At 34.3% G+C, this 13,032-nt stretch overlaps 1 protein-coding gene across 1 annotated transcript in view; it reads right to left on the bottom strand.

The window, feature by feature from the left end:
* Positions 1–12,419, bottom strand: part of LOC133518177 (uncharacterized) — a 103,312-nt gene extending 90,893 nt beyond the window's left edge. The window contains exon 1 of the mRNA XM_061851806.1: positions 12,251–12,419. The gene's annotated coding sequence lies outside the window, so the exon portion shown is untranslated. The remainder of the gene's footprint in view (positions 1–12,250) is intronic.
* Between the last annotated feature and the right edge of the window lie 613 nt (positions 12,420–13,032).

The following is a 13,032-nucleotide window of genomic DNA, read 5'->3' as shown; positions in this document are numbered from 1 at the left end:
AGTACCCCTAGTGTAAATTTGATCGACATCATAACGTGACGAACGCGTTTGCGTTAAGTCTCATTTTGTATAGGATTTTGAGTTTCCAAAAGGTCCCGCTTGGCGCGCTCTTTCTAAATCCAATACAAAATGAGACTAAACGCAAACGCGTACGTCACGTTTCGAAGTCGAATTTATTTACACTAGGGGTACTGATGTGCAAGATGCGGATAGTTTAAAAAGTCGGAAAAATCTCGTAATTTTCTAAAAGTCAAAGCATAAAGGAACTTTCGAACTGAGTAGTTTTCCTTCCCTGTACAAAAATGTGACAAGTACCTATCTAAATTGTTTCCTTGTAAAAAAGTTCGTTATTTTAGATAATTTCTGTCATCACGAATAACCATGAATTGTTATTTATTATTGTATCTGGGAGTGGATATTAATGATATTATTGGAATAATATCATTAATATTAGGTATTTCAAAATGGTACTTAATACTTAAATCATCTTTAAAAATTTTCGTCATTATAAAATTAAAAATATATATTATCCTAATAAGGATATGAAAAAATCGAACAGGAAAAGTTGTAATTTATGGTTTTTAGCGCTATCACTAAATATGGAAATAGTTAAAAGCAGCAATTCGTCAGTATGAGGGGAGAAGTAACAGAATAAAAAATTGCTTAGTTAATTATTTAAATATTATCTTAATAATTATATCTATTAGGTATTTCATGTATAACTTATAAAATATACTATATGTATATGTAATATTTAATACATACATAAGGTTTATTAAAATTAGAGTATTTTCAATGGGTTGTTATCTATGAAATGGTCGTTCATTATCGCATGCTTTCCTACTAGTTTGTATGGAACACTGAGTGACACAACCCATACAAATGGCTGCTTCACACCATAACGCGTCAGCCCAGTAGCAACATTGATTTATTGATAAGTTTCTTCCTTATGCCGTTATCACATTGCACCGCACATCGCTCCGACGTATGAGACAGAGCTAGGGAAGTATATAGCGATATCCCGCTCGCACACCGGAGCGGCATGCGGATACCTATAGACCGCCTTACGTGAGAAGTTAATAAAACATGAGCTTATGAATTTTTATCGACTGTGGAACCAACGAGGTAAAAGTCGTTTTTAAAAGACAGCTTTTATAATAAAGTATGTATGTGACAATTTTATTTTATAGTAAATGCCTAGTATTTATGATCTGATATTATCTTAAACGCTACAAGATCACACACTTATCTGTTAGTAACTTAAAAAAAAAGAATTTACTGAGCAACCTCTTATTAAATTTTGTCTCTTTCTAATAATCAAAATGACAGATAGGGGCAAACGATTATCAACGGTTTATTAGATTTGACAGACGTTTATAAATAACATCAAAAGTCTCAAGAAGATCTTGTTTCTGTTTTTATTATGTACTTATTTTGCTAATGATAGTCATTGTATTTTTCTCGGGAGCAAATTATTCTTTGTAACAACTAGGACAACTTTAATCCTCGACATAAAATAAAATGTACAATTGCTTGTACTTCTTTATGTTATTTAGAATAGTGAAGAACCGTTCAAATGACCTTCGTCTTTTGACACCCATGTGAACAAAACCACAAGAAATACCCAACAATACCATATTACAACAATTTTTCATACTATGACCGCAGCAGCTCCGTCCTACTCTCATAAGAGCCATTGAAATACTCATTCAATTTTCAACCATATTCCCGTACAGTAAATTCTAAATTCAAACCACCTTTCCAATGGTTGTTACAGCTGTTTACGCTTGGATGAGAACAGTGACAATTAGCGTTAAAAACGTGCGCTTACGCTTAGAAAGTTAATCGCTCAAATTTCGGGAACACGTCATGTAATTGCAGTGATTTGGCCGCGATTGTTCTACAGGTTTCGGTAAGACGTCGTGGATTACGTCGCGGTACAAACGTGTTTCATTTTCCAGTTGGAAATATTTTCTTAACAGTTTGAGATCTATTCACAGCACCCATTAATGCTCTGTTTTTAAGGTTTCCGCCACCCGTAATTCAAGATCTGTCCAGAGGGCCTAGCCATATCGACAATTGATGATAGAAAACGCTAATTGAGACTTAAATAATGTATGTGTGACTTTTCATAGCATCTGTCAAAATTCAAAATTCAAAAATTTATTCTGCAAGTAGGCCTCAAGGGCTCTTTTACAAGTCAATACAACATTTATAGTAACATCATATAGTGACATGAAAAATACATAACGACATTTATAAATACAACAGCCAATACCTGGGTAAACATTACATTATAATAATCTTAAAATAAATAATTAATACAATACAATAGAGATGTATAGTCTCTATGGTTAAAAACACATTAAATCTGGAGATGTAAAAGGTCCCCAATGTCAGAGTACTAATACTAATAAAATTTGGAGGTGTAAAGTCTCTCCAAGTGTCAAAACCAAACAAGTGTCACCCACGCAGTCCACTTTTCGTTTGGCGTTTATCGATGTACGATTGTCATCTTACGGCCTCTAGACACCTAATATGTATTATATCGACTAGGTATATCACGAATATTCGCATTTGTATATATTAATACTCGCATCTTTTTAAACATTCGCATCGACATTCGCATTCGCATCAAATGAAGCGAATGTTTTGCGAATGCGAATGTTCGCAGGCCGTGTCCTGTCTCGTCGAGTTACGTATGGGCCGTGCGTGCAAACTGTTTTCACGTAATGCATTTTGACCAGTAGACAGCATTTCTCAACACTTTTTAACACCTCGTTCTAAGGTTGCATATGTTTTATGTACTAACAGATGTTTTTCTATTATGAATGATAATAACAACTACATATTATAACATTCGTATTGGCATTCGCATATTCGCATCCTGTACATTCGGATTTGCATTCGCGTTCGTGAATGTGAAGAATGCGAAATTCGTGGCATCCCCGATATCGACAAACGCCTATCGTAAAATACGTCATCATTTCCATGTGTTAATTAGACTAGTTTCGTTTGGCGTTTTCTTTAAACGCTTTACTCAGTCACTTGGTTAGGCCACGAACCGACCGTTCGTCATGCAACGAACAATATTTTAGACTGACAATTCTTTAAAAAGGACAAATGTATATAACTGTCTTCGACTCAAATGAAACCTACAGTAATAACATCTTTGTCGCCGCGGCGCCGATGAGCCAGATCTGAAGATCGCCAATCGCTTGTTAAATCAATTAACTAACTATCAGTTAATTACCTCAATTGTCTCTTAATTGCATCGTCCTTGTCTCTCTCGGTTTCCATTTAACAGTTAGTGCAAAAAGTTCGGTTTAGTGCGACGGACAAAATTGATGACATTATTTTTAATCATCCTCGTTCGTTGTTTGATGTTATTTTTAATATGTTTTTGTCTTCGATTAAAGTTTTTTTATAGACGGACTTAATTACTAGTCTTTTATTTCTGTAGAAATAAACAACGACATGAGAAAAAGTAGGCCAGTACGTACCTACATTTTAAATAGTTTATCTCAGGGGTCCCCAATTACTTTCTTCAGGGGTCCGGTTTTTCAAATAAAATTACCATCGCCGTTCGCTTCTACTTCGAGTTTATTAAATAAGTAAAAATATAATATAGCTCGGCGGTCCGGATCCGGACCGCGGTCCGCTATTTGGTGACCCCTGGTTTATCTTATTACTCGACACCTTGAATTTTAAACATACGTTGTACAAAAATAAAAATTTGCAGGTAGTAAGTAAGTCCAAACAATATTTACAGTAACATCATATACCTAGTGACATGAAAATGACATAGCATCATTTACCTATAGGTACTACAACAGCCAATACCTGGGTTAACAATATTATAATAACAATTAGCGTACCTAATTAATCAGTCACCTAACCTAGAGAGTCCCGCTTAAGTTTGGCAATAGTTTTATACGGAAGTATTGCCATATAAGTTTTGATTACATACTAGTAAACCTCTAACGCTATATCAGAACAATGTCACTCAAAAGTAATTAATTGACACTGTTAGATTAGAATGCATCGTAGAACGATTTCGTAAGAAAGTAACAAATACTTGATAAGGCGATAACGCCCACGCTCGAAAGTTTGGAAAGACTCAGTCAGCGAGATAACACTGACAATATTAAAAATAAAGATAAAAATGATAGGTATATATTCAGTACGACGCTAGGTACATTTAATTATTAACAAATCAAAATGGCTACAAGAATAGTACTTAATATAATTAACACTTTGTATTTGTGTCTTTCTTTTTGTTAAAAAAATAATAATAATAATAATAATAATTAAATAACATGTTAAGAATATTTTAAGTATCTAAATTTAAATCTTGATAATATGTACTCACGCCTTATTAATTAATTTAATACAAAATGGCTGCCACTTCCTTAATGAACTTAATTAGTAGTATTAATACCTATTTAGTGGGTAAGTAAAAAGATTTGGCATGATAAAGACAGTTGAATCGAATTTTATTTTTATTTTTTCTAAATGAAATTGCAAACACATAATTAAAAGGTAAACAAATACATGTAAATTTTGAAATGTATATCATCATCTGTCTACTAGGCCTATTTTTATGAAAAAGAAGGAATGAGTTATCCAGTATGACACCAGCAAGAAAAACATGAATCGAAAAAACCTACTATCAATTTTAAAACCGATATAAACCATGTCCGATTCTCTAACTTTCAGTTATATAATGAGTTTGTTATCAGTCGTTATCAACACATAGTAATTTATGTAGTACAGCCAGTACTGGCTATTCAGGTTCAACAAATAATGGTATCGGTGTTTCCTTGCATAACATTGGTTTAATAAATGTTACGCCGATAACTGTTTCAACACGTGGCATTTATAGAAACAGCAAATATGTACATTGCTGTTTTTATTTAACGTGAGTTAACACTTTATTAAATAAAACTAAATTGGAACCACAACCATCATCTAAATCCACAGCGCAGGCTTCGTCAAAAGCGTAGATACTAAACAGAATCCGCAACAAACTTCGTCAAAAATACATAAATGATAATCCGCCACAGGCTTCGTCAAAAATTTACACTTTTGATGTTAACTTACTCGCATATTGTCTTCACTATGTTAAACCCTTATGTTAAAAAAATAAGGAAAACAAACAAAGAAGAGTACCTACCTACCTGCCAAGAAAATGTAAGTGTATAAAACCATAATGATTAAATTAGAATGAAATGCAATTGAACTGAAACATTTTACCAGTTGAGTGAATTCTATGTCAAGCAGATTCCTCTCTATATCTCATTGTAAGACTTTTTACATGGTTTACCGTGAGTACATAATTTGTTTATCTTTGTGCAGCGGACAGAATATTGATATACCTAGCCACAAAACGCACATCCATCAAATGATAATAGTACTATCGTCAAATTCTTAAGACCTCCGACTTATACCATATTCCGTTGAACCTTACTCCGCCAGAACTTTCCTATATTAAAATATTGCGAGAATGCTTCTATAGTAGTAAGAAAAAGGTCTTTTTATTATGGTCGAGATGGTATCAGGGTACCGGACCGTGGCGCCGTGCTCATTTGTTTCAATTGCCTACAGCTGCGTACTCGAAGACATGCACTGACCATTTATAAGCCTTAGTGAAACGACATAAGATATACTATTGGTCAGTTAGGTGGTTTAAAATAATATGTACAGACCCTCCGGATTTGTCCAGTGTCCGGCGTCAGCAAAGGATGGACTTTAATTGGAAATGTGCCTAAGTGGTAATGACATTGTTATTTGGAGAAGATTCGACAGAGTATAAAGGATGACAGGAGTAACACTCGTAATTTAAATTCAAAGTCGCAACTATATGTAACTGCGTCGAAATACCAGGAGCTCGATAAAAACAATATAAAAGGTAATCACGGTTTATATTCCGGTCGATTTAAGTGTAGCAAAGTCGCAACTGTTAATTAATTTCATTACAGATTGTACCCAATTTAATAGTAGTAGGTAGTGCTGATTATATTAGAATGGCGAAATAAAAGCATAATTGCGACCATTACCTTACATAGGTAAGGGAATGAATAAATTCGAGATTCATCGAATAAATTTGAGAAAATTTTAGAGGCTTGTCAAATCTACGAATATTTTTTTGTATTTTTTGTATATAGATACATAGAGAGAAAAATACAAAAAAATATTCGTAGATTTGACAAGCCTCTAAAATTTTCTCAAATTTATTCGATGTATATTTCCCGACACCATAAAAGTATAAAAAAATACAAGCTACGCTCAATATGCATCCATCATGGTTCTTTGCAACTACACAAAATTAATTTAAAATCCAATAGTCTGCTAAACACAGTCTGTTACTGTAAACATCGAAGATTTAAGTCCGCCATTAAATGATGACAAGTAACTAATTAAAACAAATGTGCCGGCTCAAGCGAATGACGATGATTAATGTATATGTGTGTGGGATGCTGAGATTGTCTCCAAACACACTAATATTGACAAATAGTGTCCATGTATGCGTTCACCCAAACATGTTAAACATTTTTTTGAATAAAAAAACTAAAACGTACGTGTTAATTTTCGAACTGTTATCAGATAACCCGTATCAACGGTCCAGAGGGTTTAACCCATTTGCTATGTTTGCAAGCCAAACCCGTTATCTGCTTTGGGCACACTATAGTTAAACTCTTATCAACCCCAGCCTTGACTGCCAGCATCCGTTAGTCTAAAAAACTAACCTTATCAAGGACATCAAAAAGAGATTTCTACGAAATTACTCAAAACAATCAACAATAAAACGAAAGAATTTCTCAAGGTTTCTTCAACCTCTGCACACTCATTCTTATCGGTTTCAACCTCGCATTTCATTTTAATTAGAATAAAACGGCATTCTCATGGTAATTAAGTTTTGAATTAGTGCTTTCTGATCCAAACAATACGGTATTTGCAAATTTGGATCCTTTACCATTAAAACAATGACGGAGAATTTTGTGAAGTTTCACAAATTGTCTAAATGAAAGCTAGTTTTAAATTTGTCTAGGATTTCGCTGTTTTATGTTAGTCTTAAGATCGGTGATTAGTAATAAACAGCTGAATATTGAAGATGTTCGTGACAATTCGCTTGAATGCGTCTCAAGAATCGTGCAGGAAAAAACAATTGAAAAACGTGTTAATGCTCTCACGGCCTTGAGATTAGACGATTGGAAAGTTCGTTTTTCCTTTTTTTTCAAATCAAGGGGCATCATCCATGAACGGAATGCCTAAGATAAGAATCTACTCCGGATAAAGCTACTGGGTGTAACAAAAAATGTCACGAGTCATTGTGTACTTAATATACGGGCATTACTTCTTCAATTACCGCTTTACGCCGAGGAATGCACCTCGAATATTAACAATAATGATAAACAGTTTTCATCGAAAATATGCCGACCAATCTATGTAATTTCACAGTGTTTAGATGAGAATTCCGGTCTTCAACTGTTCGGGCTGGTTTATTTATAAAATCAAGAACTGTGAACAATACTCATACTCACGAGACGGGAGGTACTAGCGTAAACAGATTCACAACACAGGGCATACCAAACATTTCTCATTACTCATGTTACTAGGACGGTAACAGATAATATCAAGAATGTTTTAAAAATAAAGCATCACATTTAGAACGGTAACTAATTCAAGGAGATGTCAATCATTATCGTGGAACACTTTAAAACAGGTGCTGTAAATAATTTAGAAAACAACTAGTTTCTACCGTTGGAACATCTTATTCTCATAGTTTCTTTAATTCAATGCTTTCCACAGTTTCTACCGATGCAATATGGACTCCATATTATGGAGTAAACCATTGGTTCATACATCTGTGGACACACGCAGTTTCGCATTCTTTCTGATAATCACGCTACATTGCGTGAGGTGAGAACGTGGTGTTTAGTTCAGGATTACCAACAAACTTTCGCTTGTCAATCCGAGTTTAGAAATGACTCCACGATCTCCTAAAAATCCTTAACTTAAGCCTACTATTATACAACCAATAACGTTATAAACTGAAATAAATGTCATATACTAAGAAAAAGTGACCAAGGCCTCCAGTGCCCCAGGCTGGAATCGAACCAGCGTCCTCTGCTATCGCGGCAGGTGCCTGAGCCACTCGGCCACCGGGGTCACGGCAGCATTGATGGATTTTTTCAAGTATATGTATATTTTTTAAGTATATGTATATGTATGTGTAATAACGTTATCTTTGGTTTTTGACTTCAAATTTTTTACACTTTAATTATTTGTTTATAACGATCACAATCCATAATTGGCCTCATCGTTTGATGTTCCCTTAGAGCGAACTTAGAAGGAAGTCTTTTTCTACTCGTGTTTAGAGATCGTGGACATCTCTTAGTCGGCAACCGATTATAAAAGGTCAAGGTCCGACATTTAGCGACGACAAATCATGAGCATGGAACTAATGAATTAAAGTAATGGTTACCATAAGTAGGTTTTGTTAAATCGACACGACATTTGTGACTCATCGGTCAATAGCTATTGACCGTCATCAGCGCACTTAAGTTCTCGGAAAATCTTAAGTGACCAGACGAGACGAAACTGATTGGTAAAAAAATTAGCATAACCTTTAAAGGAAATCCAATTTTGCAGATTCTGATCTGTTTGCCAAATTTTGGAGAGGACAATTATCCTCATCTACGAAATCTTTGCGTAATCAGGGATGACATCGTATGTCTTACGATTGTTGGCCTCGTCGGACATGCTTGGAAAAGAGATCTATTAAATTTACCAGCCTGACAATTTTCTCAATGTCGCAAGAACCACCCACGAGCGTGGGAGCCGTGAGCATTGTGCACTGTTCACACGAGCAAGCGTCTGCGCAGAATATCGAGCATTGTCCATCTTTGCGCAACAAGAGATTATCGAGAACTCAACCACTTGAATCACAAATTTGGACACATTAATTGCATTTAGTTATTACAGTTATGCGAAAAAGAACCAAATCGTTGCTTTTAATTAGGAACATAAAATAATGTTTAAATTTCAAGCGTGACATTGTGCATGGCTATTTTCCCTATATATATGTAAATGTATTCAAAGTAGGTACTTCATTCGAAAATAAGGATGAGTATTATTATGACCGTTAAAACCGTATTGCGACTAGCGTCTTTTGAGTCTAAAGTGAAGAACTCGTTTTTATGAGACTCAAAGCTTAACAAACTACTACGTCTTTTAAGTCCCGAGTCCTTCATTGAGTTTTTTTTAAGACTCGAAATAAGGACTTAGTCAACAATTTTATAGGTTTTACCTAAACAACAGTAAAGGAAATAGGCGTTATTGTATGATTTCTGTTATGTACATCCATGAATTTTACATAAAGACAACGCATTTCGAAGTTATTTGTAATAAAATTACAAGTTTTCAGAAAAGGACTCAAGTCTACAAAAGACTCGGGTCTCTAATAAGTTGAAAAGAACTCGAGTTTCGTCTTACTTATAAGAGTCTGAAAAACTGAGTCGAGTCTTAAAGCAGATGACTCAAAGGACTCGACTCTTAAGCAACACTAATTGCGACACTCATAGAAGATTATAAAAGGAAAGCCCGTGATGAAAATAGAAGAAAGTTATCAACTCTTATCGAGTTCCTTAAACGTAATTTGTGACCGGGTGTGAAAAATAATAAATTGAGTCATAATCATGTTAGCGTCGACGCCTGTTTACATACAGTTAAGTAATTTAAATATTTGAGGTTGCAGCACGCATAACAAAAATGCAAGAATCCGAAGCTGGGCAAACAATCACCGAGATTCTTCGAAATCCTATGCAAGCGGCTAAGTCCTAAATAAACATGCATTAGACTCTGATCCAAATTTGAACGACCACTGTTGTGATAATACTGAAACCGACACTAACTAATATTTGAAGAGCCGAAAGAAATGCTGAGCAAAACAGTAAAAAACGTAATCTTAACTCATTTTTAACTAAGATATATTACCTGCTGTGTGTTCATGGCTCTAATGTGCTTCGTAAAGTTTTTGCGCCAGAATAATTGTTTAGAAAATGGATCAACGAACTGATTACTGTCATTGTTTGAACAAGCTGCGATTTTTACTGATGTTACAAAGATGGCAATTATAAACGATCACTCTCCGACTAATTTACATTTAATAGGCGCTGTCATAATACTATATGAAAACGATTAAAAGGTCAGATACAATTAAGTGCATTTGCGTGTTCATAAATCTATAATAGGATTTGGATACTTTAGACATAATCAATGATCTATCATCCTGTTAAATAATCGCCGGCAAGTAGAGGCATAATAACTCAATCATGTCAAATTAGCTGCATAGAGAATTCTTGCAGCAGTCAGAGGTATGCACCTACATAATCCAATCAAGTGGGTAGAGCAATGACCTCGGGAATTAACTCTTAGAGCGGAGTGCAATAACTCAGTATAATTTGCTTTTTGTAAATGTAGGTAGATGCCAATAGACAATAATCCATTTTGAAATTTAGGTGAAGATAAATAGGCTGCTTAACGTTGTTATAGCTAATCGAATAGGTATATTTATTTTATATTAATGTTATACCTATTTTATAACTGTGACATTTAATTTAATTTAATATGAATTGACATCGTATTAATATTTTTAGCAATTAAGATCGTTGACATATTATATATTTTCATTATATTTTTTATTTAAATTACTTTACAGATAAAGTTATTTTAACCATTTTTTTTGTAAATATATTTCTTTTTGACATTTCGACAATACCTAGGTTGTCCCTAGCTATGTATACATTGACATTTTCTTTTTTGTCGTGACATTTCTTTATTTATTAATTTTTATATTTTTTGTTTTAATGTTAAGTTGACGATCTTTTAGTGAAAGCCTTTGTTTTATCCTTTTGTGTAAAATACTGTGTCTTTTTCTTTAAGAAATAAATAAATCTAATCTAATCTATCATTATCATAATCACAATGGAAGTTGCTGACGAGAAATCTTTGATAGTCCATAATTACCTATAGATTGTCGGAACGTCGTTATTAACCTTTTCTGTTCGTGCGCTGACTTAGCAGATACAAATCTCAGTGAATTGTTAATAGAAATGGGTGGGCGATCTTTAACAATATGATGTGACATGGCCTATTGTAGTTTTTACAGTGTTTATATCAAAAAGCGAAGTCATACCGCAATTTTTCTCACTTGTAAGTTACTGCACCGTAAAGCCTTTGTGAGATTTTTTTTCTTTACCGCTATAAAATGAAATGCAGAAGGTGTTAATGTTTTAAAATAAAAAATGGCGCCGCTAGAATAGTTTTTAATAAAGAAATGTAACCGTATAACATAGAGGAAGAAGCAGTTTTCTTTATGAATCACGCAAAAAGGTGTTTCGTATTTTGTTCGCAGCTGGAGCTTTTTACAAATTTTACGGTGAGTCATTTTCCGCGACCTCCTTACAAGTTAAATCGGTGTTGATCTAAATATCATTATATTATTCGTAACAATTATTGATCATTCATTTTGTATCGTAGGTCTGAACTTTAAATAATTTTAAACAATCTAATTAACATCATCATTATTAGGTACTCACTGTTTTTCTTTTTCAACTTCTTAATCAGTTGTTTGTATCTCACAACAAGGTAAGATCGTAATCAAACGTAGAAACAGGATAGATGAATAACTACTCGCAATTGGCTGCAGCCTTATGAGAATAAATAATTATTACGGCCGCCAAGAATCTAGATGTCCGTAATAATTATTTATTTTCCCGTCGCAAGATGGTCGAGATCTAATTGTCTCGAGCGTCAACTACTGGACGAGACGACGTTTTTTAAATTCCAGTGACGCAGTTCCCAGGCAGTACGAGTCTGACCTATTTATAGTAGGGACTTGTAACCAAAGTTGTTTTATAACATGCCATTGCATCTACTTTTATTACCAATTATTTACCAATAAAAAAAAAACACTTGAAATGAGTGTTAGGATTTTAAAGATCCCATAAAATTCACTTCACTTAAAAAACACGTAAAGAATTTAAACATCGCATACCTAAAAATTAAAATGAACCATATCTAAATACAATAGTGGTATACTGATATGAAACATGAATTAAATAACGGTAAAGGGCTATAAACACGCGTGTGGTCCGTCAATCAAAAAGTTTCGAAAACAATAGACGATAAAAACAATGCTCCATAAAAAAAAGGTAAAATCAAGCAACACCAAAAAAGTTTTTACCTTACTGAAAATCCACAAAGCACACAATTATCCAGAGCCCTACAGGGCAGTCACAGAACAGAACATCACAGAATCCTAGCACTGCACTGTCGATCGTTCGATTGCGCGCGAGTCTGTGCGGCGGCGCGGCACGGGCGGCACGCGTGGAGGTTCGGCGCGGAGTGGCGGGAAGCCTGCGTACGCGCAAGCGTTTGTTTTGGTTCGGCGGGTCACGGATAAAAACAAACGGATTAATATGAGATCGGTACTAATATGTACTTAGTTTTATTTAACAGACGGATGGACAGACACTGAGGTAGGTTGGCTGAAAAATTTAGAGACGGCCTTAAAATTCACGTTTTGTCTAATGTTTATTAGATTTCAGTAGCTTCGGTCGCGTTTTATAAAAGGCTTGTAACTCAAGAGCAAAAGCTCTACGAGTAAACAACAATTAACAGATTACAAGCCTTCTATAAAATACAACCCCGGATAACCTGGATTGTAGTATTTTCACAACGTTAAACTCTACTACATCTATACTGAAATGACTGAAACGTCTTTTGAGAAAAAATACCTACTAAATTATGATTTCTAGAACTTCCTCTATTTAAGTAGGTATATTACATTAACGATCTACATTAATTATGATTATGATTACCGACTTCGCTGGAGTTCTATTACCAATTTAAATTAAGTACATACCTTCCTATTGTTTATTGTATTGTAGTGTTAACAGAATTAAGCTAAAACAGTAGTCCATCAATTAACAATCTTTAAATCGGTCAGACGTCAATCCGTCATTA

This window comes from Cydia pomonella, chromosome 5, assembly GCF_033807575.1.
Source record: "Cydia pomonella isolate Wapato2018A chromosome 5, ilCydPomo1, whole genome shotgun sequence".
Lineage (NCBI taxonomy): Eukaryota > Metazoa > Arthropoda > Insecta > Lepidoptera > Tortricidae > Cydia > Cydia pomonella.
The sequence above is the reverse complement of the archived record's forward strand: the minus strand, read 5'-3'. Positions and strand labels throughout refer to the sequence as shown.